At 36.5% G+C, this 26,972-nt stretch overlaps 1 protein-coding gene and 1 pseudogene across 1 annotated transcript in view; one reads left to right on the top strand and one right to left on the bottom strand.

The window, feature by feature from the left end:
- The window catches only part of GRM3 (glutamate metabotropic receptor 3), a 272,607-nt gene that overhangs the window by 207,869 nt on the left and 37,766 nt on the right, over positions 1-26,972 (bottom strand). The gene's annotated exons all lie outside the window — the stretch shown is intronic.
- On the top strand, positions 9,573-10,099 carry LOC110217392 (destrin pseudogene; annotated as a pseudogene).

The raw sequence follows: 26,972 nt of genomic DNA, 5'->3' as shown, positions 1-26,972 counted from the left end.
CTAGGAGCAATGGTTGCAAGTTACAGAGACAAATTTAGCCTTCATGTCAGAGAAAAAAGAACTAACAATTTTAGTTCTAAAAATGAAATGAGCTGTCTTGGTAAAAGGTAAGTTCTTTCTTCCTGGAATTTGTCAAGCAAAAGATGAATTACAACTTACCAGATCTGATGCAGAGGGGAATCTACTAAAACACATTGGAAGGATGGGATGCCAGGTGTACAGGGTACTATAGGTTACCATACTCTTGCTTTAACCATTTGGCTACCTTCTCTGTTTAGCTTTTGATGATATAATTTTGATGATATAATTTGATTATATAGTGAATAAAGATGAAAAGCCAAGGCAGCATGGGGAACAAGCCCATTATAGTAAAAGGAATAATGGCTCTGGAGTCAGAGAACCTATGCTCGAATTTTGGTTTGGATGTTTACTATCACCTGTATGACCTTGGGCAATTCACTTAACATCTTTTGGCCTCTTAGTGTATGTGTGTATGTATGTATGTATATATACATCCATCCTTATATGTGTGTGTGTGTGTGTGTGTGTGTGTGTGTGTATGTTGTATGTTTTGTGTGTGAAGCTGGGACAGAATATCTTTGTGGTCCCTTTCAATTTTAAATCTATGAGGCCAAGGTCATTTCATAAGCAGGGTGGTACATGCTAAAAGAATGTAGAAGGAAAGCTTAGGTAAGAAGAGCAAGGCATCTTGCCAGGCATGAATAGTGTATGGGAATGATGAGAAAAGCCATTAGCATCTTTAACATGCTGCTAATCAATATTGCAGAAAAATATTGCTGAAATAACCCAGAAAAATAGCCTGCACTCTTTCTTTTCTATTTGGTTATGACCTGCTGTATTTTGTGAGGATTTGCTATACCGATTAGTTTATAATTGTTAATTCCGTTTCCAAAAGGCACATTCCAGACATTTAGTCTGGATAAAATGTTTGATTTAGGCACACAAGGGCTGTGTCTAAATAAAATAATAGCATTTTAAAAATGGTCAATTTTGTAGGAAAAGTCAACTAAAATTTTTAAGTGATCTATTTCAGGATGCCTAGGAGGAAGGGTTAAAAATAATGAACAGAATGTCATATTTTAAGATTTCCAAAGTATTTTTACATATATTATCTCAATTGATCAGAATACTAATTATATGAAATATTACTAATATACTTAGATCCATTTTACAAGGGGATGAAACAGAGACTCAGGTTAGTGAATTGCCTGAAGGCGTGTGTAATATGTAAGCCAAGATTTGAAACCTGGTTAAAAGTGTGTCATGGTCACACTACCAGTATCAAAGGTGGGATTCAAATTCAGATTTCTCCTGACTAAAGAGAGGTTTAGCATTCTTTCCACTAACCCACAATACCTTTGGTCAGTAGGTAGTAGTAAGGAGTAGCTGTTTTCTCCAGCATGCTGGAAAGTTCAAGGTACATTTCACAGCCCTTTCTCAAAAAGTAATACATGCATAGACCAAAGGGGGAAATAGAAAAAAAAAGGGATCTGTAGCTATAAGGAGCTAAGAAGGAAGAAAAACACCTATTTATTTTAGATGCACTTGAGGGATTTTAAAAGATACAGTTCCAAATGTATTTGTTTTACCAGAATATAATTTCAGCTAAAAAAAATATAAAGCACTTGTGCCCATGGGCCTTAAAGGTTCATAGAGTGTCTTCATTACAATGGTCCTGTGAGATTGGCCACTAGTTGGCACTCACCTAGCAACTGAAACTATATCAGCTTCAGTTTCCTCATCTGTAAAAAGAGGATAATAATAGCATCTACTTCATGGCCAGCTGTGAGGATCAAACGAGACAATATATTAAAAAAATTCTATATGAATATTAACTATTGTTATTTTACAGATGAGAAATAGAATCTTACTTGCCCACAATCACGCAATGACTTGCCCATTATTACAAAGCGAATAAACACCTGATGTGTCATTGAAGCTTATGGCTCTTAACTACAAGCTCAGTGTGCTACCCACCATTCAACTAACTTTGAGGGAAGGTATAAGCTATTTAAGTATAATTGTCCACTTGAACATCCATTATAGATTGTTGACTAGGAAAGAAAGATGAAAGCTCCATCATTTTTCTTCATGACTCAGGCTGAGGTAGATGGTTAAAGTGACACATCACAGTTTTTGGCAAATAGTTGGTGCTTAATAAATGCTTATTGACTTGGCTTGAAGGAGTAATACTATGCTTATGGCTATAGTCACAGTTTAGAAGCCACTCTTTTCTCTTATTTCCAGATTGTAGGCTGAGTCATTTATATTAGATAAATTAAAGGGGGAACCAGAAACATAAAAGGGAGAAACTAAATATAACTTCAGCCTAGGGATCCTCTTAGCTGCCTAAGTAAAATTAAATATGAATTTGGATTATCAAGACAGAAAAAGCCCTGCATTTTGAGCATTATCACCTGGGTTTCTACCTTGATTCTTTTCTTTGACCTCAGGCAAGTGAAACAGGGGCACTGAGTTCAAATTTGAACATATAATAAAGCCAATTTTAGAACTATTAGTGAATCTGATTTAGAAATTCTTGGAATAGGAATTGAAGAATAGATGTGCAAATTTAGAATACACTGTGTCTACATCTGCAAAGTGAAATGGCTCAGTGAATTTCATAAGAAGATTAAAAAAAAGCCTAAATATTTTTCAGCCATAGGATGGTTGTTGTAGTTTTCTTTGGATTATCTGGATAAGTGATACAGTGCCATATTTTATTCACCTCTATCGACACACCCATAGAATAAACCAAAGTGGCAAGCATTTTAAGCTATCAGCTAAAGCTTCATCTAAATTGTGTTCTCATCTGGAGGGCTCTCAAGCCCTGAGAAATCAGCAATCACATCCTATTACCTTGGAGACGGTTTACTTCTAAATGAATTTCCCTAAGCTCTATTCTTATGTGGTTGATTCAACAGGCTTCTGTGTAGCACAGAAAGAAAAATTTGCTTAAGTCCAGCTCTGGAATGGATTAATTGACATGGGAATCCCTCTGATGACCTGCCAGATGCCTATCCTCAGCTGGCCAATCTCCGTTCCTTTTTTGGTGGTTGTTATTAATGCTGAATTTCCTGCCAGCAGGAGTTGGTCTCTACTCCAATGAGAACAGCATTCCCTCAATTAGAACTTTATAGCCATTAGAGTTCTTTGTAAAGCCATTCTTCTCTAAAACTGACTATATCTTAGGTTATCTGCCTCAGGGCTCTGCAGTTTCCCTGACACCGACTTCTGTGTGAGGCCCTGTGGTTTGAAGCTTAGCGATCATTCATTATCTGTGAGGAGTGCAAAGGCACCAACACTTGTAAAGACTCCATTTCCATAGGTCTATATTTTTCCTGTGGGAGCTTTACATCATTTCATACCTGGCCTGGATGAAACAAGATACTTTAGAAACAAGAACTCCAGGGAGATTAATTTTCCAGAGTTGGAAAGGACTTCACGGGCCATCCCATGTAGTCCACCCCTTAGCCAAAGCACTATTTTTCATTCTTGTGCTTATGTTCTTGGTTTTGTATAATTAAAATAAGTATTGAAAGAATGAGAGCATAGATAATAGAGGGAGGGTTACAGTGTTTTTTATTTGGCCTTTATTGTAACATTTTTATCAACAAAATTAGATACAGTGACAGATGACATGGTTTTCATACTGGGATAAAGAGCTGTCCTCAGAGTTAAAAAGATGTGGGTTCAAGTCCTGCCTCTGCAAGTCATATAGCCCCTTCCATGCCCCAGGTAACTGTAAGATTCTAACCTTTTTTTTTTGAGGCAATCAGGGTTAAGTGACTTTCCCAGGGTCATACAGCTAGTCTAAGGCTGGATTTGAATTTAGGTCTTCCTGACTCCAGGGCTAGTCCTTTATCCATTGTGCCACCTAGCTACCCCAAGACTATAACTTACTAAGAAGATACCAACCTGCATCAGACAGGGAGCTTCCTTATCTAGGCTCTCCCTATATCTATAAAATCACCATTCCACTCTTTATCCCTGTCTTTTTGAATAAATGATACTTGGAGTGTAGAAATGTTACATCATTGAGACAGAAAGGCTTCTGAGAAGAAACAACTGGGAACAAAGGGAAAAAACCCCCGAGGTGGAGGTCCAGTAACTGTGCCTTTCTCTTACTATGAGCTAGCTCATTTCCCCTTCCCCCTTTAAAAAAATAGCATAGGATCATGGTTATAGAACTGGAAGCATTCTCAGAGGTTATATAGACCAAACTCCTCATTTTAAAAATGAGAAAATAGAGATGGAGAAGAGTAAAATGATTGTCCAAGATTATTACAAAGGTAATATTGAAACAGCAACATTGTGTGATGATCAATGATGAGACTTAGCTCTTCTCAGCTGTACAATGATCTAAGACAATTCCAAAAGATTCATGATGGAAAATTCTATCCACACCCAGAGAAAGAACCATAGAGTCTGAATGCAGATCAAAGCATACTATTTTCACTTTTTTTTTTGCTGTTTTTTGTTTTTCCTTTCGCATGGGTTTCCCCTGTTGTTCTGATTCTTCTTTCACATGACTAATGTGAAAATATGTTTAACATGATTGTACATGTATAACCTATGCTAGATTACTTGCTGTCTTGTGGGGAGAGGGGAGAGAGAGTGGGAGAAAAAATTGGAACTCAAAAGCTTATAAAAATGAATGTTGAAAACTATCTTTACATGTAATTGGAAAAAATAAAATATTAATAAATGGAAAAAATGAAGTTTTGAATTCTGGCTGAAAATCATCCTGAACAAATCACTTAATTTCTGTGTGCATCAGTTTCTTCATCTATAAAATAGGGATAATAAGGCTTGTAATACTTACTTCAGAAACATTGTGAGAGAAATGTTTGGTAAAGCTAAAATTACTATGTAAATTTGATTGTTAATTTTATTATTGACATATACAAATAAATTTCTGTCTTGCACCATTAAAAAAACAAAGGCAATACTGAGATTTGAACCCAGGCCTTTTAATTCCAAATATAATGTTTTTTTCTACTATACTACATTATATACATTTCAATGAGGATAAATCGTGCAAAAGGAGACACCTTTCCATTCAATAAGTCTCTTGTCTTAAAATTCGTCTTATTCATTAAGTAGGTTTTTTTGTGACTGTCTATATATAAAAGTTAATTTTTTTTTTCAATTTTGAGTTCTGACCCAAGAAGTAGAAAGATTGTACAATATATTATCCCCTCAGAATTGAGCATAGCCAATGAATATAGTGGAACAAACCCTCACTACTTGTCACTATGGATTCATCAGTTACATGAACGTTATAAGCTAAGGTAAAATTCTATCAATAAAAGTATAAATTCCCACAGATTTGTTAAAAATTTCAATTTAGCATTTATGATGTTTTGAGGGTTTATTAATATTTATTTAATTCCTTCAGGAGATCTCTAGTTTTATGATCTGATAAATTATATCACCATGTTCTTACAGCATAAACTTGACAAATAGCATAGAAATTCCTGGTTTGAATGCAATCTTTTCCAAACATAAGAGGATAGAAAGTCACTGTCACTGTGTTTATAATTAGATGACACAAAAATAACAATCAGAACTTTGAACTACAAATAAAAATTTCCCTTCACATCTTTTGTCTCTTTCTTTTTTGTGTGTGCTCATCAATTTGGAAACTCAAATGTACGAAAGACAAAAACAGATTAGATGGTGTAGTTTTCAATGTCAGCATTAATCAAATTAAAAGAATGTATTCATGGGGGTGGTCTCTATAATGTATTTTTATTTCATGATTTTGGTTTTTTGTTCTCAAGTCACTGGGTAGCTGAATTGCACTGCACTCCCAATTCATCCTTAGCTTTCTCTTTCAGCTAGGTGCCCCTGTGATTTCCAAATCACTAAGTGTGAACAGCCTGTCTAGCAGGTTTAGCCTAGCTTTGTCTGCCTCAGTACTACAAAAAGGGAGTCACTAGGATGACAGAACCAATTGGTTAGTACTTCTCTTGGATGTAATGAAAACCATTCCTTTTGTTTCACTTTAATAGGAAAGTAAATGGTCCAAAGATTGAAAAATAAATGATACTGAAGGAGCAAGGTAATACAATTTGAAAGAGACAGAAGAAAGAAAACGTAAAAGAACGTTTGATAGAACATCTAGTGAGAATAATGCTATAGCACTCACTGGTATCTTACCACCCCAGACTAAACTATATGTCCTCGTATCTGCACTGTACTGTTATACATTTTTCTTTTGGTTTTGGGAACAGTCTTCAAAGTTTAATTGTAGGAAGTTTTTGTTAAGGAAAAAGCTATATCTTAGCCTCAGGCTAAGTGATTTGCCTGAGGTAACATTCCCCTTAGGTGGTCAGTGTAACCTAACAACTTCTCCAGACCTTTCAATATGTAATTGCAAAAGTATGTGCTAGAAATGGCAATTACTTCATTTTTATGTTTAAAATTCCCTTTCCTACCTGAGGGTAAATATACATTTGACATTGCTGGAGATCCAGCCCGTAAGAGCCAGTAGAAAAGGAAACTGTTATTTTAAATATCTGAGTTAGTCTGATCAGGTAGAAGAAATTGCTTTAGAAATATTTCAAAGAAAGAGGAGAGAACAGAATGCGTAATTTCCATACAAATGTACTCCACAGGTGTAGTATCACAGCCTTGTAAGGTGTGAGAATTAATTATCAGTTTTCAAAAGCAAAATGTATTCATAGTAATATCTACAGCAATCAGAATTCTCTAGGTATAAAATTCATGAAATTAATATGGAGTTGATTAAAATTCAGCAAATCACCATGTAACCCTTTGGGGTACTGGAAATTTCACCAAATGTTTGATGTTGTCCTTTAGCATTATTTGTGAACAGTGTTTAAAGGCTGTAGCTAATGATCAAAAGAGGAAAAAAAATCCATTTCCTCTTTGCAGAGATGGGGGACTAGGGGTGTGGAACATTGCATATATTGTCAGACTCAATGGGTTGGTTGGTTTTGTTAAAATGCTCCCTCTTCCTCTCCCTTTCTCTTCTTTTAATTACTAGTTTTAGTTGAGGGAGGGTATATTTTGAAATGAGGGTGATGTAAAAACAAAATAATATCAATGAAACTTTGAATAAAGATCTCAACAATACTTAAGCTTCTAAAAGAAAGAACCAAATGTATTCAGGTTGACAATATACTTGGATGGAAAAGTTTTGTTTTTTTTCTTGGCCCGAGAATTATGTTGTTCATATTACCCAATGATTTAACAAAATGGATGTTTCCATAATCATTTCAATTGACTAAAATGCAATTATGTGCAAATTACATGTAAATTAAGAACTACAACATCTTTCCAGGGACTTTAAGGAAAAAGTCTCTAGGCCAAATCTCATAAATGAGATGTGCCTCAGTTTCTTTGTTAGTAAATATAAAGAGCATAGGGCAACTCCTTTGGGTTCTGTGGATTGTTAGATACCATAAAGAACAGTTCCAATATAGTGAGAGAAAGAGAATTACAGAAACACAGAAGTTTATTAAAAAATGAAAAAAAGAACCAATAAAATAACCAATTGCCTTAATTACCTATTGCCTTTATACGAATTAAGAAGGTATGGGTAATAAACAAGGTGAGCTAGAGCTCTTAATGCAAGAATGCAAATATGACATCATTGGTATCACTGAGACTTTATGGACTGAGACCCACCAAAATCAGTGAAAGAGTTGATGAAGCACAGGATAGCATTATATATAAAGAAGATTTAGCCTTGTGTATAATTCTCCGAATCACGGAAATATGATGGAAAAGATTTGGGTGAAAGTCGCAAGAAGTAGAAAGAAAAACAACATCAGTGTCAGAATTCATATAATAATGGCTTCCCAGAAAATGTACACATGGTTTAAGTTTAATCTAAATTATTAAGTTTCTCCATTGCTTTTTAAAGTCCGCATGTGTAGTATTTGCTGATTTCTGAGGTATAAATGTCACACTGAAAACTTAACAACCAGGAGTAAGTTCAAGCTGGGTCTAGCACAAAGGAATATCCAGTGAGCTTTTCTTTGCTTGGAATAAAGTAGCAAGCATTGCAACACTTACTTAAAACTGTGCCTGCTACTTTCTGTGGAAGATAAATCAGTTCCACAACAGCAGGGACTGCATTAGTTTTTATCAGAGTATCCCCAGAATCTAGCACTTTGCCTGGCATGAGTAGATACTTAATAAATGTGTATTGATTGATTGCCTAAAATAAGATTGGGAACGTAGGTGAGGAAGGCACAGAAGAGGAGCAGATCCAAGATGGAAGAATGTGACCATCATTCTTGCTGAGTTCTCTGAAAAAACTCTTCTATAAAACTTTTAAAAAGTATCTAACCAAATTCTGATTGGGAAAGTCAACAAAAAATAGTTGGCCATCTTTCCATCACAGGGAAATTTAGAAAGACAGAAAAAGAGGGCTGTAGACACTGGAGTGGAAGGATAGCTGAGAGCATGATGTGCTCAAAGTGGTACCAGGTGGTTATGGTGTTGGCTACAACAGTCCCATTTCCTAGGGATAGTAAGGGGACTGAATACCTGTGCTAGAACTGGGCATGGGACTGGGGACATTTAGGAGCTCTGTTGCCCATTACCCAGTTCTAGGTCACAGTTCCGGGACATGTAGGAGTGGGTGTGATAACAGGAGCCCTACCTGGGTAAAGACCAGAGTACAGACCACAAGGGCTGTTACCAGCCCTCTCCCTAGATCATACTACTTTGCAAGCACTGAAAATTTATAGGTCCACAGATTTAGCTGTGAAAGCAGAAAAGACACTAAAGACTGAAGCTCAGGCCAGTCATCCCTCCTAGAAGTGAGCAGATCCTGACACTAACATAAATTAAAAAACAACCAAAAAAAGGACCTGGTGATTAAAACCAGTTGTGGTGACAAGGAAGTTCAACATACAAACTCAGAAGAAAGCAAATAACTTGAAAACATCTCTAAGCAAAGCCTCAAGAAAAAGTGCAGATTGGACACAATACCAACAAGAATCTCCAGAAGAGTTAAAGGGATAAAAAGAGCAAAAACATGATTTTAAAAATCAGAGAAGAGTTTTAGAGGAAAAGTGGAGAAAAAAATGGAAGCAAAATGGAAAGCAAAAAAGAGCTTGGTAAAAGAGGTACAAAATCCTTCAGATAAAAACTTTTTAAAAATCAGAATTGATCAAATTATAAAAGAAGCACAAAACTTTACTGAATAGAATAACTTCTTAAAAATTAGGATTGGTTAAGTAGAAGCTAATGTCTCAATGAGAAATCAAGAAAGAGTAAAACAGTCAAAAGAATGAAAAAAATAGAAGAAAATGTGAAATATCTGTTAGGAAAAAGCAATGTTGAATCTCATTCTCATTAGAATTGGTTCAAGGAGCTCGCCCGCCCACTCTCCCCGACAGCCTTGCGAGCTGCCGCCTCAGCGTTGCCTCCCTCTAGCCGTCTCTAGCTGTTCCCTTCCCTGGGCTCCTGGGACCAAAAAGCTCCTCTGCCCCCAGACCGAAGCAGCGCCTAGACTCTCGGCTCTCCCTTCTCCCTGCCCCCGTTGGCCCAGGAACCAGACTGCGCTCCAGATCGTCCACTTTGGAAAGATGGCCTCAGGAGTACAAGTAGCTGATGAAGTATGCTGCATTTTCTATGATATGAAGGTTCGGAAATGTTCCACACCAGAAGAATTCAAGAAAAGAAAGAAGGCAGTTATTTTTTTGTCTCAGTGCTGACAAAAAATGCATCATTGTGGAAGGAGGCAAAGAGATCTTAGTGGGAGATGTTGGTGTAACTATTACTGATCCTTTCAAGCATTTTGTGGGAATGCTTCCTGAAAAGAATTGTCACTAGGCTTTATATGATGCAAGCTTCGAAACAAAGGAATCAAGAAAAGAAGAGTGATGTTTTTTCTATGGGCACCAGATCTAGCACCTCTCAAAAGCAAAATGATCTATGCAAGCTCCAAGGATGCAATCAAAAAGAATTTTCCAGGCATTAAACACGAATGTCAAGCAAATGGACCAGAAGATCTCAACCGAGCTTCTATTGCTGAGAAACTAGGAGGGTCCTTAATTGTAGCTTTTGAAGGATGTCCTGTGTAGATGATCATTCAGTGCCAGAAGTTGAAAAGCTTCCATGTTTAATGTATCTTCTTGCTAAATATGTAAAACAAATATACTTAGGCCAGGGTTTCACTGAGGGGGAGCTGTCTTGTGCTAGATTAAACTAGATATTATATAAACGTGTATAAAATAACCGCAAATAAACCTAAAGTCCAAAGTTTCATTGCTTGTAAATTAAATTTTTCTGTCTGACAGTCTCTTTGGCAAGTTGACTTTAAGATTATTGTTTAAGCTCAGGGTTTTTAATTATACAATTAAAACAAAAGCAAAAAGTGACCATAAGGATAGAATGGAGAATAGGCATTTTTGTAACTTCTATAGTTACTATCTCTCCTTTGATTTACCATATTGTTCATAAATGGCAACTTAGGCCCATTAAAAAAAAAACAACAAACTTTCCTTGAGTTAAATAGGAACTAGCTTTAAAGGTTTGAATGAAAGCATTTTTCCCCCAAAATTCTAAAACAATACTAATCCACTAAATTCAGTAGTAAGTCAAGTCAGGCTGTCTTCACCTGAACAGTTAACGTGTGATATAGACTGCCTTAAATTTATGTACACAAGTAGTAAAAGCTAATCTTTCAAAGCACTATTTAAAGCACATAGTGCATAGGAAGCAACTCCTCGAACCTATGGTAAAGCTCTTCTATTCACTGGCTGTGAGACTTTGTTCTGATGAAATAATCTCATTCTGGAAATCACAATGCATTCTGGAGTGATTGTGGAATACCTTTATGTTACACCAAATTATGAAACAAAACAAATTCTAGCGCTTACAGTAACTTGGTTTGTCAATGAAAATGACAGAACATTGTGTTGACAAGCTAGGGGGCTTGTGATATCTTGAATTGTGTTCAGAACTATCCTGCTTCTAGTATTGTAAGCTATGGAAGATCATTAAGCAGATGTTTACTTTGGGACATGGGGAGACTTCTTAATTTCCTATAGAGATATGTTGATTGTATGTGAAATGGGTAACAGGTATGAAACATAATACTCACTTTAATCATCTACTTTATGAAAGCTTTCAGTGTTTGTCTTAACACCTTGGGCATAACATTTTTGAACAGTGTAGACATGCACAAACAAATCTAGAGGTAGCAGATTGGTTTTATTTAATAAAGGAAGAATTTAAAAAAAAGAATTGGTTCAAGAAGACAAGGATACATACACACACACATACACACACACACACACACACACACACACACACAACTGTGTATTAGGTAATTCATATTATCCAACAGGGAATTAGAAGGGGAAAGGGCTAAGAGAAAGGGGGAGGTGAGAAAAGAGAGGGTAGAATCATAGAGGCAGTGAGCAAAAGCAAAATAGGCTTTGTAGAAGGGGACAAGGTGAAAAAGAGATGGATAAATAGAAGAGAATAAGATGAATGGAAATACAAAGTTAGTAATCATGATGGTGAATATGAATGGGATGAACTTACCCATAAAATGGCACAGGATAGCAGAATGAATTAGAAACTAGAATCAACAATATGTTGTTTTCAAGAGATACACATGAAACAGAAAGACACTCACAGATTTAAATAAGGGACTGGAGCAGAATCTATTATGCTTCAGATGAAGTAAAAAAAGAAAAAAAAAGATGGGGTAGAAATCCTGATCTCAGACAAAGCAAAAGAAAAAAAATAGACCTAATGAAAAAAGATAATCATGGAATCTACATTTGGCTGAAAAGTACCGTGGATAATGAATTAACATCAATTATGAACATAATTGGCATAGCATCCAAATTGTTGAAGGAAAAGTTAAATGAATTATAAAAGGAAATAAACAGTATAACTATACTAATGGAGAGACCTCAATTTACCCCTTTCAGATCTAAGGTAAATCTAAGCACAAATAAGCAAGAAGTTAATGAATAGAATTTTAGAAAAGTTAGACATCATAGGCCTCTAGTGAATTTTGCATGGACCTTTGAAGCACAGATTAAAAATTAATGGGAAACTAAACAATCTAACCCTAAAGAATGAGTGGGTCAAAAAACGAATAAAAGAAACAACCAATAATTTCATTAAAGATAATGGGAACAGTAAGATAACATACCAAAATTTGTGGGATGCAGCCAAAGTAGTACTTAGGGGGAAATTTATATATCTAAATGCTTATATCAATAAAAGAGACAGAGCAGGTCAAAAATTTGATGTACAAATAAAAAAATAGAAAACCCACCAATAAAAAAATTCAATTAAATCCCAGAAAGGGAGATGAGGACCAGGTTATGAAGGGCCTTAAATGCTTAAAATGATAGTTTTGTATTTTATCCTAGCAGAAACAGGGAGCAAATGAATATTGAGTATGGAGGTAGCATGGTTAGGGCCAAAGGTATGCGGCACACTGTGGGTCTGAGATAACCTACAGTAGCTATTCTTAAGTGGTTTCAAGGGATCTACAATTATCCAACTGAGGTAACAACAATAACAATTAACATTTAAACATTGCTTTAAGTTTTACAAAGCATTTTGTATATGTTATCTTATTGGAACATCACACCAACCTTGTGAGATGGGTGATGTTATCAACTCCATTTTATAGAAGAAACTGACTGAGAAGTTATGTGATTTGCCCAATGTCACACAGACAATAAATGTCCAAAATAGGATTTGAATTTGTCTTTCTGCCTCTGAGTCCAAGACTATACCATCTAGGTGCCCTCCCTCCTCTACCTTCCAAAAGTGATGATCACCCTAGAATATGCTGGTAAACTTGGCCCCCCATTCTATACCCACCTTTGATCAGAATCATGTTTTAGGAACACTAATTTGGCAGCTATGTGAAAATAAGATCACAGAGGAAAGAATGTGGCTACAGGGAGACCAATTAGGAGGTTATGGCAACTGTCTAGGCAAGAGGTGTTAAGGGGTTGAGATGGGTTATAGGATGGGTTTTTAAGGCATTTTGGGGGGTTTGTAAACTTGATTGGGAAAAAAATTACATCATTATTTTCATTAATCTCCAAGTGAAATTTTACAGTTCTTTCTATTATGAATTTTAAAATATCATCCTGAGCAGGAATCCATAAACTTCACAGACTTGCAAAGGGGCCTATGACATCTACAAGGTAACACCCTCCATCCTCAATTTAGAGGCTGTGTATGTGGAGAGAAGGGGAACCACAGGAGTGATGCGATGGAGATAGAATCCACAAAATTTGCCAACCTGGATAAAGGAGACACCAACTAGAGCCAAAAAGATGACTCCAAGGTGGGAAGCTCTCTCCAGAACACAGAAAGAACGTAATAGATGCTTGCTGTATTGAATTAAGAGCTACTGAGATTTCAGGCCTTCTCGAGCTGTAATTTTTAGTCATCAAGCAAAATCTGTTTAAATCACTATAAAAATTATACTACCTTTCTAGTGAACATCTTTGCAAAAATGTTGCATCTATTTATAGGAAAAAGGAGTGAGTCATCTTCCCTGTAGACTTATGTTAGGGTGCTCCAAGAACCACTCTCATTGTCTTTTCAGTTCTGCTAAACAAAGAACTTCAGTTAGAGAGAAAAGAGAGGGAGGGGAGGGGTTCCAAATAAAGCATCCAGGTAATTGTAGCATAGTTCTGGCCACCTTGTTTGAGGTGGTCCACCTAGGAATCAAACAAATGAATACCTTTGAGAGGCTGGGAGCTCTGAAAGCCAAAGCTGAGAAGGCTCTTTGATTGTAGTAATTAACTTTGTCATGTGAAAGGGAGGCTTTCTTGGGCACATTATTACCTAACACAGAAGATTTGAAAAGAGTTAAGAGAAAAGTAGCCCTTCAATGTACGTAATTTGTGAGGAAGGGAAGATACCCATTATTTTACCTTCAATACACAGTCTTAAGTGTTGAATAAGTACGTATTGTTTAGAATGTCAAATAACAGTCACTCAATGGGATTAGAAATTTTTCTAAGAAAAGGACTGAATTCTGAAGTATGCCCTTAGTTCCATAGTTTAAGTGTAAGAGAGGGGTGGGTGGCTCAGAATGACATCTTTCCAACTGTATTTAATTTATTTACATAAATAAACCAAGGATTGGGTTTTAGAGGCAGCAGGATATAGAGAAAGAGGAATGAGAGTCACAGAAAATTGAAGTATTTATTTGTTCAAGTTTTGCCACTAAGCATCAGCTTGTTTTTTGGGAGCAAGGGCTTCCTAGGCTCTCCCTTCCACAATCCATGCTACACACAGCTTCCAAAATAATCTTTCCAAAGCCTGGGTCTGACCCTGTGTGATCATCTCCAACTTATTCTGTATGTTATCTTGCTTGTACAGAGTTCTTTGCATGTTGTCATCCCCATTGGTCTGTGAAAGCAAGTACCATTTTTGCCTCTTTATACCACCAGCACTTAGCATAGTGCCTGGCACATAAACACTCAATAAATGCTATCAACTGATTCTGTCATTCCCCTGCTTCAGAAGGTTCAGCAATTCCAGAGTCTCACCATGATAAACTACAGATGCTTCAGCCTCCCATGTATACCTGGTTCCAGCCTAGTTTTCCAAATTTATTGTACATTAGTCATCTTCACTCAATCCATGTTCCACCCAACCTGGACTTGCTTTTTCCCAAACTTTGTATTTCATTTCCTGTCTCCTGTGCCTTTGTTCCATGACTGCCATGCCTTCACTCCCTGTTTATTTTTGTCTCTAAGAATCCTTAGCTTCCATCAACTCAGGTCCACCTTTCATAGAAGCCTTTTCTGTTTGCCATAGGTATTAGTGCTCCCTCCTCCATTAAACTCCATTTTCTTGATGTAGCTGGTTAGACATTGTGTCCTTCAATAGAACACAAATGGTACCTACTATAGTTCTTGATCTTTTTTGCTTTGTCAATCAAGTACCTAATTCAGTGTCTCTCATATTTGTTGTTCAGTCATTTTTCAGTCACGTCCAATTCTTCTTGACCCCATTTGGAGTTTTCTTGGCAAAGTTCCTGGAGTGGTTTGCCATTTCCTTCTCCAGCTCATTTTACAGATGAGGAAACTGAGGTAAACAGGGTTAAATGACTTGCCCAGGGTCACACAGGTAGGAAGATCAATCTTCCTGATGTCAGGCCCAGCCCTCTCTCCACTGAGCCACCTAGATGCCTCAGTCTCACATATAGGAGACTCTTAATATGTACTTTTTCAATTGAAGCTACTTTATGTCTCTGGCTTGTTCTTTGTTGGGAAAATGAAGGGCAGAGCCAAAGGATCTCAAAGGTCCCTTTTTTATTCTATGTTTTATGATCCATTACTTATTACTTTTTAAAATTCAATTTTGTTTTGTTCATAGTTCCAAATTTTCTCCACCTCCCTCTATCAGACCTCAACCCAATGAGAAGGCCAAAAACACAACACTCATTACCACATGAAATCATACAAAACTTATTTACATATTAGCCATGTCCCAAGAGGGGAAAAAAAAACCAAGAAAAAACGAAGTGAAAATATGCTTCTATCTGCACTGAGCCCATTGGTTCTCTATCCGGAGGTAGATAGCATTTCTAGTCATGAGTCCTCTGGAACTGTGGTGGATCATTGTCTTGATCAGAGAAGCTGAGTCTTTCACAGTTGTAATCTTTGCAATATTTCTTTTACTGTGTAATTGTTCTGGTTCTGCTTATTTCCCTTTGCACCAATTTATATAAATCTTTTCAGGTTTGTCTGAACCATCCACTTCATCATTTTTTAATAGCACAATAATATTCTATCACATTTATATGCTATAACTTGTTCAGCCATTTCCCAAATGATGGTCATTCCCTCAGTTTCCAATTTTTTGCCATCAATAAGAGCTGCTATAAGTATTTTATATATATGAATCCTTTTCCTTTTCCTTTGATTTCTTTGAGATATAGACCTAGCATTGGTATTGCTAGGTCAAAGGGTATACACAGTTTTATACCTTTCTGGGGCATAGTTCTAAATTGTCCTCCAGATTGGTTGGATGAGTTTATAGCTCCACCAATAGTGCATTAGTGTATCTATCTTCCAACATCCCCTCCAGCATATATTTTACCTTTTCTGTCATCTTAGCCAACTATGATCTCTTTCTATTCAGATCATACTAGAACTCTTTATAAATAAGAATGCCATCCTGCTTCACCATTTTTTCCCCAAAATGATCTCATTTCACAGATGAGGAAACTAGGTCCTGGACACAGTAATGTGCCCCAAATCATATGATTAGTAAGAGGCAGAACCATGTATAGAGCCCACTTCTTTGACTCCTGACCTAGGAACCTTTCTAATACACCATGAGGACTGGCCTTAAATTTCCCTGGACCAATTTTTCACTGCCCTTCTTTTGTTTCCAGTTGTCTCTTATAAATGAGTGCCAATGAATAATCCTGGAATTGATCAGCCCAGAAAAGCCAAAGGTTTCATTATGTTGAAGGAGTTACTCTGTTCAATAATTGGAGGAATTACAACAGGGATTTGAAACCACTTGCTAGAGTTATGAAGAACTACAGGAGGGAGCACTGAAGCACTTTAAACGGTCCTTCTTAATGGTAGTTCTACCAGGTACATGCATTTAAGTGTGTTAGACAACATAACACATCATGCTTTTTAACTCAACTGTGGAAAAACTCAATACTTTCCAGACTCCCTTGGCCTCCTCTCCTCCTTTCCCCACTATTTCCAGCTTCCTCTTGTATATTGTCCTCCCGTATTAGATTATAAGCTCCTTGAGAGGCAGGGATTGTCTTTTCCTTATTTATATCCCCAGAGGTTAGCACAGTGTCTGGCTCAAAGTAGGTGCTTAATAAATGTTTATTGAATTGGATGTGTCTCTTGAAGTAAGTTCATTTTTTTTGGTGAAATATGCTGGAAATTTGAATTTGTTTTCTCCTACCCATCCATAAAGCTTCTATTCTTTGAGTTTTGTGAATTGTATGCTTGCAAAAGAAGTTGGGAACAACACACTGGGTGGTCTCATTAAGTGGAATTCCTAGATCTTTAAGAGTTGGAAGAATGAGCAACTCTCTCCAGTTATGCATGAGACCTTCTTATCATGTTAGGGCAAAGGCGTCAAACATTTTGAAATACTTCCCAGTGCAGCCTGAATAAGATTAAAATGTAGTTGGTAAATAATTAACAAAATACATAACAATACAATAGGGTATAGATAATGTTAATATGTAGACTTCTAAGTCAACATATGGCCCACAGGGATCCATTTCTACTAGATCATACACCCCCCCCAGATATACATATATACATATATATACACACATATATGTGTGCATGTGTGTGTGTATTTACTGAAAGATTTATCCTAACTGTTTTTAATTAATGCAATCATAAAATTAAACCGATAAATTGAGATGCAGTATGACATACTGGATAGAGATCTGGTCTCAGAATCAGGAAGACTTCTATTCAAGTCCTGTCTCTGAAACAAATTGGCTGAATGACTCTAGACAAGGCATTTAACCTTTTAGTGTCCCCAGATTAGAAGTTGTGGAATTGTTGCAGACTTTTACTGATTGAAGGATTTTTTCAGATGGAATTTCTGATATCTAGGAAATCACAGTTATAACCCACTCCTCACTCTACCTCCCTACCAATAAAATGACTTGAAATTGTTTCCTAAGTACGCACTGGACATATGACAGAAAGGTATCCTGAAAGCTGCTTGCTAGGCACCTAGAGAAAACCAGTGTGAAACTGAAAGAAATAAAATTCTGTCCGCAAGGATTAATACCAACATTCAACAAAGTGGATTTGCCACACATGGATAACATACAAACAGCTGACTCTTAATAAGACACTTAATTTCTGAGAACTTTTCAGGAAGTATAAATCACAAAACAAGCTTCCAAACCCCCCCCCCCAAAAAAAAAACCTCAGTCTTAGAAGCAGCAAAGTTTTCCATGCTTTTGTTTCCATGTTTCTCCAAACTTTCTTCTCTTTGTAGGTTTAACTGTGAGAATTAGGAGAGAAGGCAGATGGGAAATTCATCCTCCACTAATTTGGGAGTCATTGCTCAAATTTCACAGGGGGAAAGACAGCAAGGGAAAACTAATAGTTTGAAAGATGCCAAAGGAAATCCATCATAATCCTACCTATTTACTTTCCTACTGCCTTTCAGCTCATGTCTGCTCAGTTGGAGGGATTTCATGTATGCCTCTCTACCACACAAATCAGGAGTCAAAGACCGACATTGCAGATTCAGAATTGTCTCAGGAAATGTATTTTCTTATGAATCTATTTTTATCAGATGATGGTAGAAGCTTGGATGATGGTTCCAGTTGCTGCTCCTTTGACTCAACCGGGTCACATGTAATTGGTCCTTTTCCATGGTCGAGGGTGACATTGCTAACTGTTTCCTCCCAAGCACATAAATATGGTTCAATAGACAGCAGGCATTCTCTTTTCACACCAGTTAAACACTCTCATCTGTCCTTTGGATATTGTCTCCACCACTGACACCTTTGAAAATCTGTTGCTGGCAGGACAGGTTTCCAGGGAGTTGATGAAAATGCTTTCATTCCCACAAATTATGAAGTTTGGTATTAAGCCACATATTTAGTGAAATGCCAGAGTGCCAGTTTAGGAAATTGTTCAGTTTCCTGCTACATATGGCCATTTTTTGCATTTCTTCTATAGAAAAAGATTTAGACATACATGCAAATGTAGTTATTACAGGGAGGCACAGTAGATGAATACAATTTGGATCTGTGAAAATCGAATTTCAAAGGGCTTGGTGGCAACAGATAAGAACAAAGACATACAACAAACCCTATCATGCAGCAATATTTATAATGGTCACTTTACTACAGTTATTCCAGAAAAATGTCTCCAATAAATTCTTTTTTTATTAAAAAAAAATTCAAGCATTGAAGGGGAAAGGAGATTCACTTAGAATACAACTCTATCTTACTTCTTAGCTCTGGCTTAAGAGTGAAAATTTGGTGATATTTTCTCCTACCCTTTGAATTTTATATTTGTTATATTTTATGATTGGATACTGTCAATTGGGAGAGGAAAATGAAAATAATGAAAACATTAAATTTTAGCCAAGTTAAGGGAAAAATAATGTTAATGACCTAACTATGCAGAAATATGTGGCTTTCAACAATTCAATTTAATTTGTTAAGAATCTATGTATGCAGAGTACTGTTTGAGGTGGAGTAGATTAAAAATTTATATATGACAATTTCTCTCTCATAGAGCACCCTCTCAAGACATCATATTACTAGAACTTAAAATCTTCTAAAGCAGGGATAGTTTCATTTTTAGCTTTTGGAAGCCTTAGCATGGTTCTTTCCATATGGTAAGTGCTCAATAATTAATTGTGAGACATCAATCTTGTTAGGAGGATACAACATATTCACAGATAACTATGATATAATATGAAACCAAAAATGAGTAAGAGGTGTTTTTAAAATATCTGAAATGAGGAGGGTGCGCTTTTTGAGCACAAAATGGGAAAAGATAATTTCTGACAAAGGTAGAAAGGTACTGTTAGTTCTTCTTTCTTGGTGCCCAGGAGAAAAATTCTAATCACTTTTCCATGTGGTAGCCATGTGGATACCTGACAACAGCCATCACCTATCACATCCCTCAGAAGTCTTTATTCAGTTGGAATGTACTCATTTCCTTCAATTGTCACACGGACAAAATTCAAGGCATTACGTTTCCTCTCATATTGCTAGATTCAGCACAATGTTGCTAACAAGATGTTCCAGAATTTTGAAGCTAAAAGCCAGCTTCTTCCAAGCTTTGTGTCACCTTCAAATTTGAAGTTTGCCATGTAGACATTTATCTGTATCAATGATTTTTTAAAAAATCACAGCGTCACACAGAGATGCATGGGAGCACTCCATTGGAAATATTTTTCTCCATTGACATTGAACCGCTAATCGCCACTATTTTGTTCTGATCATTCAGCTGGTTCCATATCTTCTAGATCATACTATCATCCACTTCACATCTCTCCTATTTTCCACAAGAACAGCATGAGAGATTTTTTAAAATTGCTTTGCTAAAATTTCGGTAAACTCAAGCTATAGAAAACTTTAATTTACAACTAAGTCAATCAATTAATCAATTAACAAGCTGGAGAAGGAAATGGCAAACCAATCCAGTATCTTTGCCCAAAAAAATCCAAATGGGGTCACAGAGTCGGATAATACTGAAACGACTCAACAACAAGCATTTATAAAGCACTTATTATGGGTGAGGCATTGTGCTAGGACAGTCCCCATCCTCAATGAGAGACATAACATAAAAGTTAAAAAGTATATTTTATAGCTACATACAAATATATATGGATGCATATCTTTATATATGTCTGTGTGTATATACACATATATACATACACACACACACATGCAGTCTATCTTTTCTCTAATTCCAATAAGCGATGGGAATTAGGAAAAGAGTGTGCTATACAGTGAGAAAAAGATTACACCTCTGCCCTAACCTTACCATAAAAGTGAGCTGAACATACCCATCTAAAATTTTTAGCACTTTAATACAACATAAAATGGAATTATGAATCTAGCAGAAGGAATTTATTCATATCAACTAAAGTACTTACAATGTTTTTTATCCTATGTTGCTATTCAGTTATTTTGGTCGTGTATGACTTTTGTGACCCTATTTGGGGTTTTCTTGGCAAAGATACCATAGCGGTTTGCCATTTCCTTCTCCAGCTCATTATACAGATGAGACAAACAGGGTTAAGTGACTTGCCCAGGGTCATACAGCTAGTCATACATACATACAGGTCTGATTTGAACTCAGGAAGTTCAGTCTTCCTGACTTCAGGTTTGGTACTTTATCCACTGAGGCACTTAGCTGCATTCTATATGCAAAATCTCAAATGTTTTGAAAAAAGTACAGAAGATTTTGTCATTATAATCTGGTTAGTAGAATAAAGTCATAAAAAGACCACAGGATTTGGAGTCAGGAGACTTGTATTCCAATCCTAGCACTGATAAGTACTTCCTATATGTGCACGAGAAAGTCATTTAAGTTCTGTGGGGAATCGGTTTCCTCATCTTCATAAAAAGGCGGTTGGACAGAATGATATTTAAGGTTCCTTCCAGCTCTAAATTCTATGCCCCCCCCATATCCAACTGTAACATGAGTGACCATGAGTATTTCTTGGAAAACAAAAAGCCAATAACACTACCTTGTATAAACCAAATATTTTGTTTTTACCTGAAAATATGAAAAATTGATCTTTTTATCAATAGTGAGGGACTTATTCATTCAACTAATAGTCATAGCAGCACTGAAATGTACGAAGCACCTTACTAAGTGAGGCAACTAGGTGGCACAGAGGATAGGGTGCTAGGCCTGTAGAAAGGACGAGCCGAGTACAAATCCAGTCTCTCCTCACATACTTACTAGCTGTGTGACCTTATCAAAGCACTTAAACTACATCTGTTTTGGTTCCCTTATCTGTAAAATGGGCACAATAATAGCATCTGCCTTGTAAGGGTTGTGAGGATCAAATGGGGTAAAATTGATTATATACTTAGTGCAGTGTCTGGAACATAGCAGGTGCTATATAACAATGCTATTATTATTATTATTTTATTCTATGGTAGAAAACAACAACAATAATGACATGATTGCCTCCACTCCAAATAGCTTATTCTAGAGTAGAGGAGATAAGTATATACAAAAGGCTATGATAGTTGAGGAGGAGAGATTAATTCTGTTTGTAGAAACCAGGAAAATCTTCATGGTGGACATGGCATTTGAGCTTGAAAGACCCTTATAAGTGCTTGGGATGTGCGGATTATCACACACATACATACATACTAAAGACTGACATTTCATTTTGATTTGAATATACATACCATGAGTGAGCAATATGTGTGGTCTATATGAAAGTAGAGGTAGCTAGGTGGTACAGTAAATAGAGTTAGATCTGAAGTCAGGAAGAACTGAGGATTCTGCCTCAGACACTTACCCTCTGTGTCACCTGGGCAAGTCTCAGGTCCAGCTTCCTCATCTGTAGTAAAATGGGGAAAATAATTCCCACCACACAGAACTGTGTGAAGATCAAATACCATAGGGAGCGCCAAGTACACTGCAAACCTTAAAACGCTCCATGAATGTTAGTTATTACTTGATTCCAGTTAGAGACTCTTGGCATATTCACATTCAATGTCCCTTCTTCTCTTTCCTATCACTTCCTCTCCCCTAGAAAAAGAAATGCACCTAATGCCAATAGCGATGATCAACAAGACACCTGACTGAAGCAGTTCAATCTGATCCAAATCCATTCAATTCGATAAATGTGTGTAACTCATAGGTCAGAAGCCATTTACAAAAGACTGTGCACCTACATGAGAAGTGAAGCTGGGAAGAGCTTGTGGAAGGAGAGATCTTAGCCTTTTGGCTTCCAGCTTCCTGAGAGAGGACACGTGGATGCATTAGGCAAGGTGTTCTACTAGGGTCAGAGAATTCAATGAGAGATATGATATAATTTGGTTTTTAAAGATCTTGCAATATGTTTGGGAGACGAGTGGATGCATAAGCATATACCACTACGATGTAAAGAAAATTGAAATAACTATAAAGGAGAGATTTGGGCAAAGCAGTGTGAGGCCCAAAATACCAAAGCCCATTTCCTATTCAGGGTCCACCAAGTTTAAACATAATAAGCACATTTTTGGGTACATTAGTTTCGTATCATGGTACAGGCTTTCGAAAAGTTTCTAAAGCTGTGAATTATTTAATATTCTCTTGGCTTTTAGATTCAATATAAATACTATCTATTCAAGTGCATGACATATTTATATTTCTGATATCTTCATGCATTTTGTGATACTTAATACATTTTCATTTTATGTACTTTGTTGCAAAATAAATGGCATATAAATAGATGGTGGGATTATTGTCTCTGTGTTTGTGGGTCTATTTGAATGTGTATTTCAAATCTATGAGTAACATAAACTACACGCTGCAACTGGATGATTCAGGGGAGAGAATTATTCCTTTTCCCTATGGTGATGGATGATGCTACTGGAGAGATTAGACCTGGATATGGGAAAAGAAAAAAGCTGCATGTGAACTGGGAATTTAAGAGTTCTGGCAAACCCGCTAGTTTATCTATTAATTGTATGTAGGTCACTTTCTCTGCATTTTTGATCCTTCACCTCTGAAACAGGGATGATAATATTAATCACCACCCACCCACTGCTCAAGCTCCTTTTTTCAGAATTTAAACTAAACATGATACTTTTAAATGGATTATTATGTTATTTAAGTATCTGGATAAATGTACATTTCAGTTGTCTCTTTTCGTGTCTCAGTAAGGAAATGGGTAAAGATTGGATCTGTGACTTCGATTGGTATAGAGAATTTCCTGGTGAAGAAACTCCCTCTGTCAACGCAGGTGAGCATATTTTTCTGCCACTCACAGCCTTTCAGAGTTGCTTAGAGTACTGAGTATTGAAGTGACTTGCCCATGGTAATAGAACCAATATGGATCAGAGTCAGAGCTTCAACCCTAGATCTTGTCTCTAAGGCTGTTGTCTGTAACCTGTCCACCATGATGTCTTTCAGTCTTTAGTACTTGTGAAAATTATGAGACTTCAATGAAGGAACCCAGGTAGTGTAAGGAGATAACCGGAAGCTTGTTGGCTATAGCACCAGACCTGGAGTCAGAAATATTTTACTTCAAATCAAGTTTCAGACACTTCCTGTCTGTGTGATACTGGGCAAATCACTTAACATCTGTCTGCCTCAGTTTCCTCATCTGTTAAATTCAGATAATAATAGCATCTCCCTCCCAGGGTAGTTATGAGGGGGTCAGATGAGATAACAATTGTAAAGCACTTAGCACAATGCCTGGCATTTAGCAAACACTATATACATTTTTGCTATTGCTACCATTACAGAATGTTGGACTTTGAGTCAGAAAGACCCGAGTTCAAATCCTGCCTCAGATACTTACTAGGTATGAAAACCTGAGCAAGTCACTTAGCCTCTGAGCCTCAGTTTCCTCCTCTATAAAGATAATAACACCTACCTCAAAGGGTTGTTTTGAGGATCCAATAAGTTATTATGTGCAAAATGCTTGGCAAACCTTAAAATAGTACATTTAGTCCAATCTACTCATTCTACATATGCCAGCCCACTCACTGTTACCCCTCTCTCCTGTCTCCATCCACCCCACACTTGGAACGTTAGCAAATGAAGTTGGGTGTAGCAAGAGGAAGAAAGGAGGAGAGGCGTGAAGTTACAGCAGTGGGGAGAGGTGGCGCATTGCTCAGGGGAGCAGAACTACGTGGGCTATGATAGCACTGCTTCTTGCCCAGAAAGAAGCTAATTCAATTAATCCTGCTCCGTGATGGTTAGCCTTAGTCAGATAAGGTCAGACAAACCACTAGCCCTGAATTTTAGTTCCTGCTGGATTCCACATTTTATACACTCCTGATATGATTGACCAGAGACTCCAACTCTTGAGTTATTGCCTCTGATTCCCATAACCAGCTGAACAGGAAGAATGAGTTAAATATTTTGTGGTAACTGTGTTGTTGCATTCATTTACCTGCTCAAGGAAGAATTCGAAGTGTTCATTGCTTAGATCTCCTAGCAACAGATTTATTTTTTCTATCTGGGAGGACTTGAGGGATTTAGGCAAGCACTTGGTCACTTAGTAGATGTGTTATAGTTTTATTATTCATTGTATTCTCTTGTTATTAAGTACTTTTAAAAATTACTTATTGATTTCTATGTTAAAAGTAAACCCATTGTATGCAGTATTTCAGCATATGTGTCTGTTACAGTGAGGAACTGACTACATTCCACTACAGTAATTTTTTTTTTAATTTGTTGTCTTCATTTCCTTGCTGATTCTCTGGTTTTCTAAGTAAACCATTATATCATTTGAAAAATGGCTTAATTGTCTCCTCTTTGCCAATAACCCTTAAATTTCTCTTATTTCATTGCTATTTTCGGGTCTTTTTTTAAAGAGCTATGTCAAAGAGCAGCACTTTCAATGGCCTAACTACCTGAACATGAAAAAACAAAACAAACAGATAAATGTCTATGTTATTCATTTGGTTGGAAAGCTCACAAAACTGTCACCAGTATCAACATTTTAAAAGTATGTTATTATTTATTTTTCATTAAATATTTCCCAATTACATATAAAATTTACTGTTTTTTATTTTATTTTTAAAAATTTATTTATTTATTCTTAGTTTTCAACATTCACTTCATAAGATTCTGAGTTCCAAATTTTCTCCCCATTTCTCCCCTCCCCCCACCCCAACACAGCATGCAATTTGATATAGGCTCTACATATACATTCATATTGAACCTATTTTCACATTAATCATGTTGTAAAGAAGAATTAGATCCAGTGGGAGGAACCACGAGGAAGAAGAAAGAGAGAGAGAGAGAGAGAGAGAGAGAGAGAGAGAGAGGAGAGAGAGAGAGAGAGAGCTAGAGAGCGAGAGAGAGAGAGAGCAAATAATATGCACCAATCTGCATTCAGACTCCATAGATCTTTTTCTGGATGCGGACAGCATTTTCCATCATGAGTCTGTTGGAGTTTTCTTAGATCCTTGCATTGTTTAGTATTTATTTAAAATTTTTTTTAAGTTCTGAGTTCTCTCTCTCTCTCTCTCTCTCTCCCTTCCTACTTAACCACTTGAGAAGGCAAGTGATATGATATCAAACATGTGAAGTCATGCAAAGCATATTTCTATATTAGCCATGTTAAGAAACACATCCACACAAAAGAAAATTAAGAAAATTTTTGAAAGTATGCTTTAATCTGCATTCAGATTTCCTCTGTTCTCTCTCTGGAGGCAGATAATTATATATATATATATATATATATATATATATATATATATATATATATATATATTATTATATTTTTTTTTTTTTTTTTTGTCATGGGTCCTTCAGAATTGTCTTGGATCATTTTCTTAATCAGAGTAGCTAAGTCTTTTACAGTTGATCATCATTACAATACTGGTGTTACTACAGTTCTGCTGACTTCTCTTTGCATCAGTTCTTACAAATCTTCCCAGGTTTTTCTGAAGGCATTCTGATTGTTATTTTTTATAGCACAATAGTATTCCAACACAATAATATGCCACAACTTATTCAACCATTTTCCAATTGATGGGCATCCTCTCAATTCCCAATTCTTTGCTACCACAAAAAGAACTGCTATAAATATTTTTATACATATAAATCCTTTTCATTTTCTTTATCTTTTTTTTGGGAGAAACAGATATAGTAGTGGTATTACTGGGTCGAAGGGTGGTTTTATAGTCCTTTGGGCATAGTTCTAAATTTCTCTCTAGAATGGTTAGATCAGTTCACAACTCCAGCTTTAGTGTCCCAATTTTCCCCATTCCTCCAAAATTTGTCATTTTCCTTTTCTGTCATCTTAGCCAATCTGATGAGCATTAGACAATATCTCAGAATTGCTTTAATTTGCATTTTTCTAATCAATAGTGTAATATCTACATCTTGTATGGACACTGAGAATGAAAAACAAACTGGGCCCATTACTGAACAAAGGAATAAGTAAGTTAAGCTGCATTTGGAAAATTGATCAATACCTTTTAATAATTGCAAGCTTATGGATGAAACAAAACCAGTCATTCAAATGTCAACATTCTTCTGGTAATCCTTTTGTTGTTGTTTAATAATTTCAGCTGTGTTCAACTCTTTGTGACCCAATTTGGGGTTTTCTTGGCAAAGATACTAGAGTGGTTTGCCATTTCTTTTCCAGTTCATTTTACAGATGAGGAAACTGAGGTAAACAGGGTTAAATGACTTGCCCAGAGTCACACAGCTAGTAAGTGTCTGAGGCCAGATTTCAACTCAGGATGATAAATCTTCCTGACTCCAGGCCTGGCACTCTATCCGTTGTACCAT

This window comes from Phascolarctos cinereus, unplaced genomic scaffold (assembly GCF_003287225.1).
Source record: "Phascolarctos cinereus isolate Bilbo 61053 unplaced genomic scaffold, phaCin_HiC Scaffold_1;HRSCAF=81, whole genome shotgun sequence".
NCBI classification, from domain to species: domain Eukaryota; kingdom Metazoa; phylum Chordata; class Mammalia; order Diprotodontia; family Phascolarctidae; genus Phascolarctos; species Phascolarctos cinereus.
Note: the sequence above shows the minus strand (reverse complement) of the source record. Positions and strands in the feature narration are given on the sequence as shown.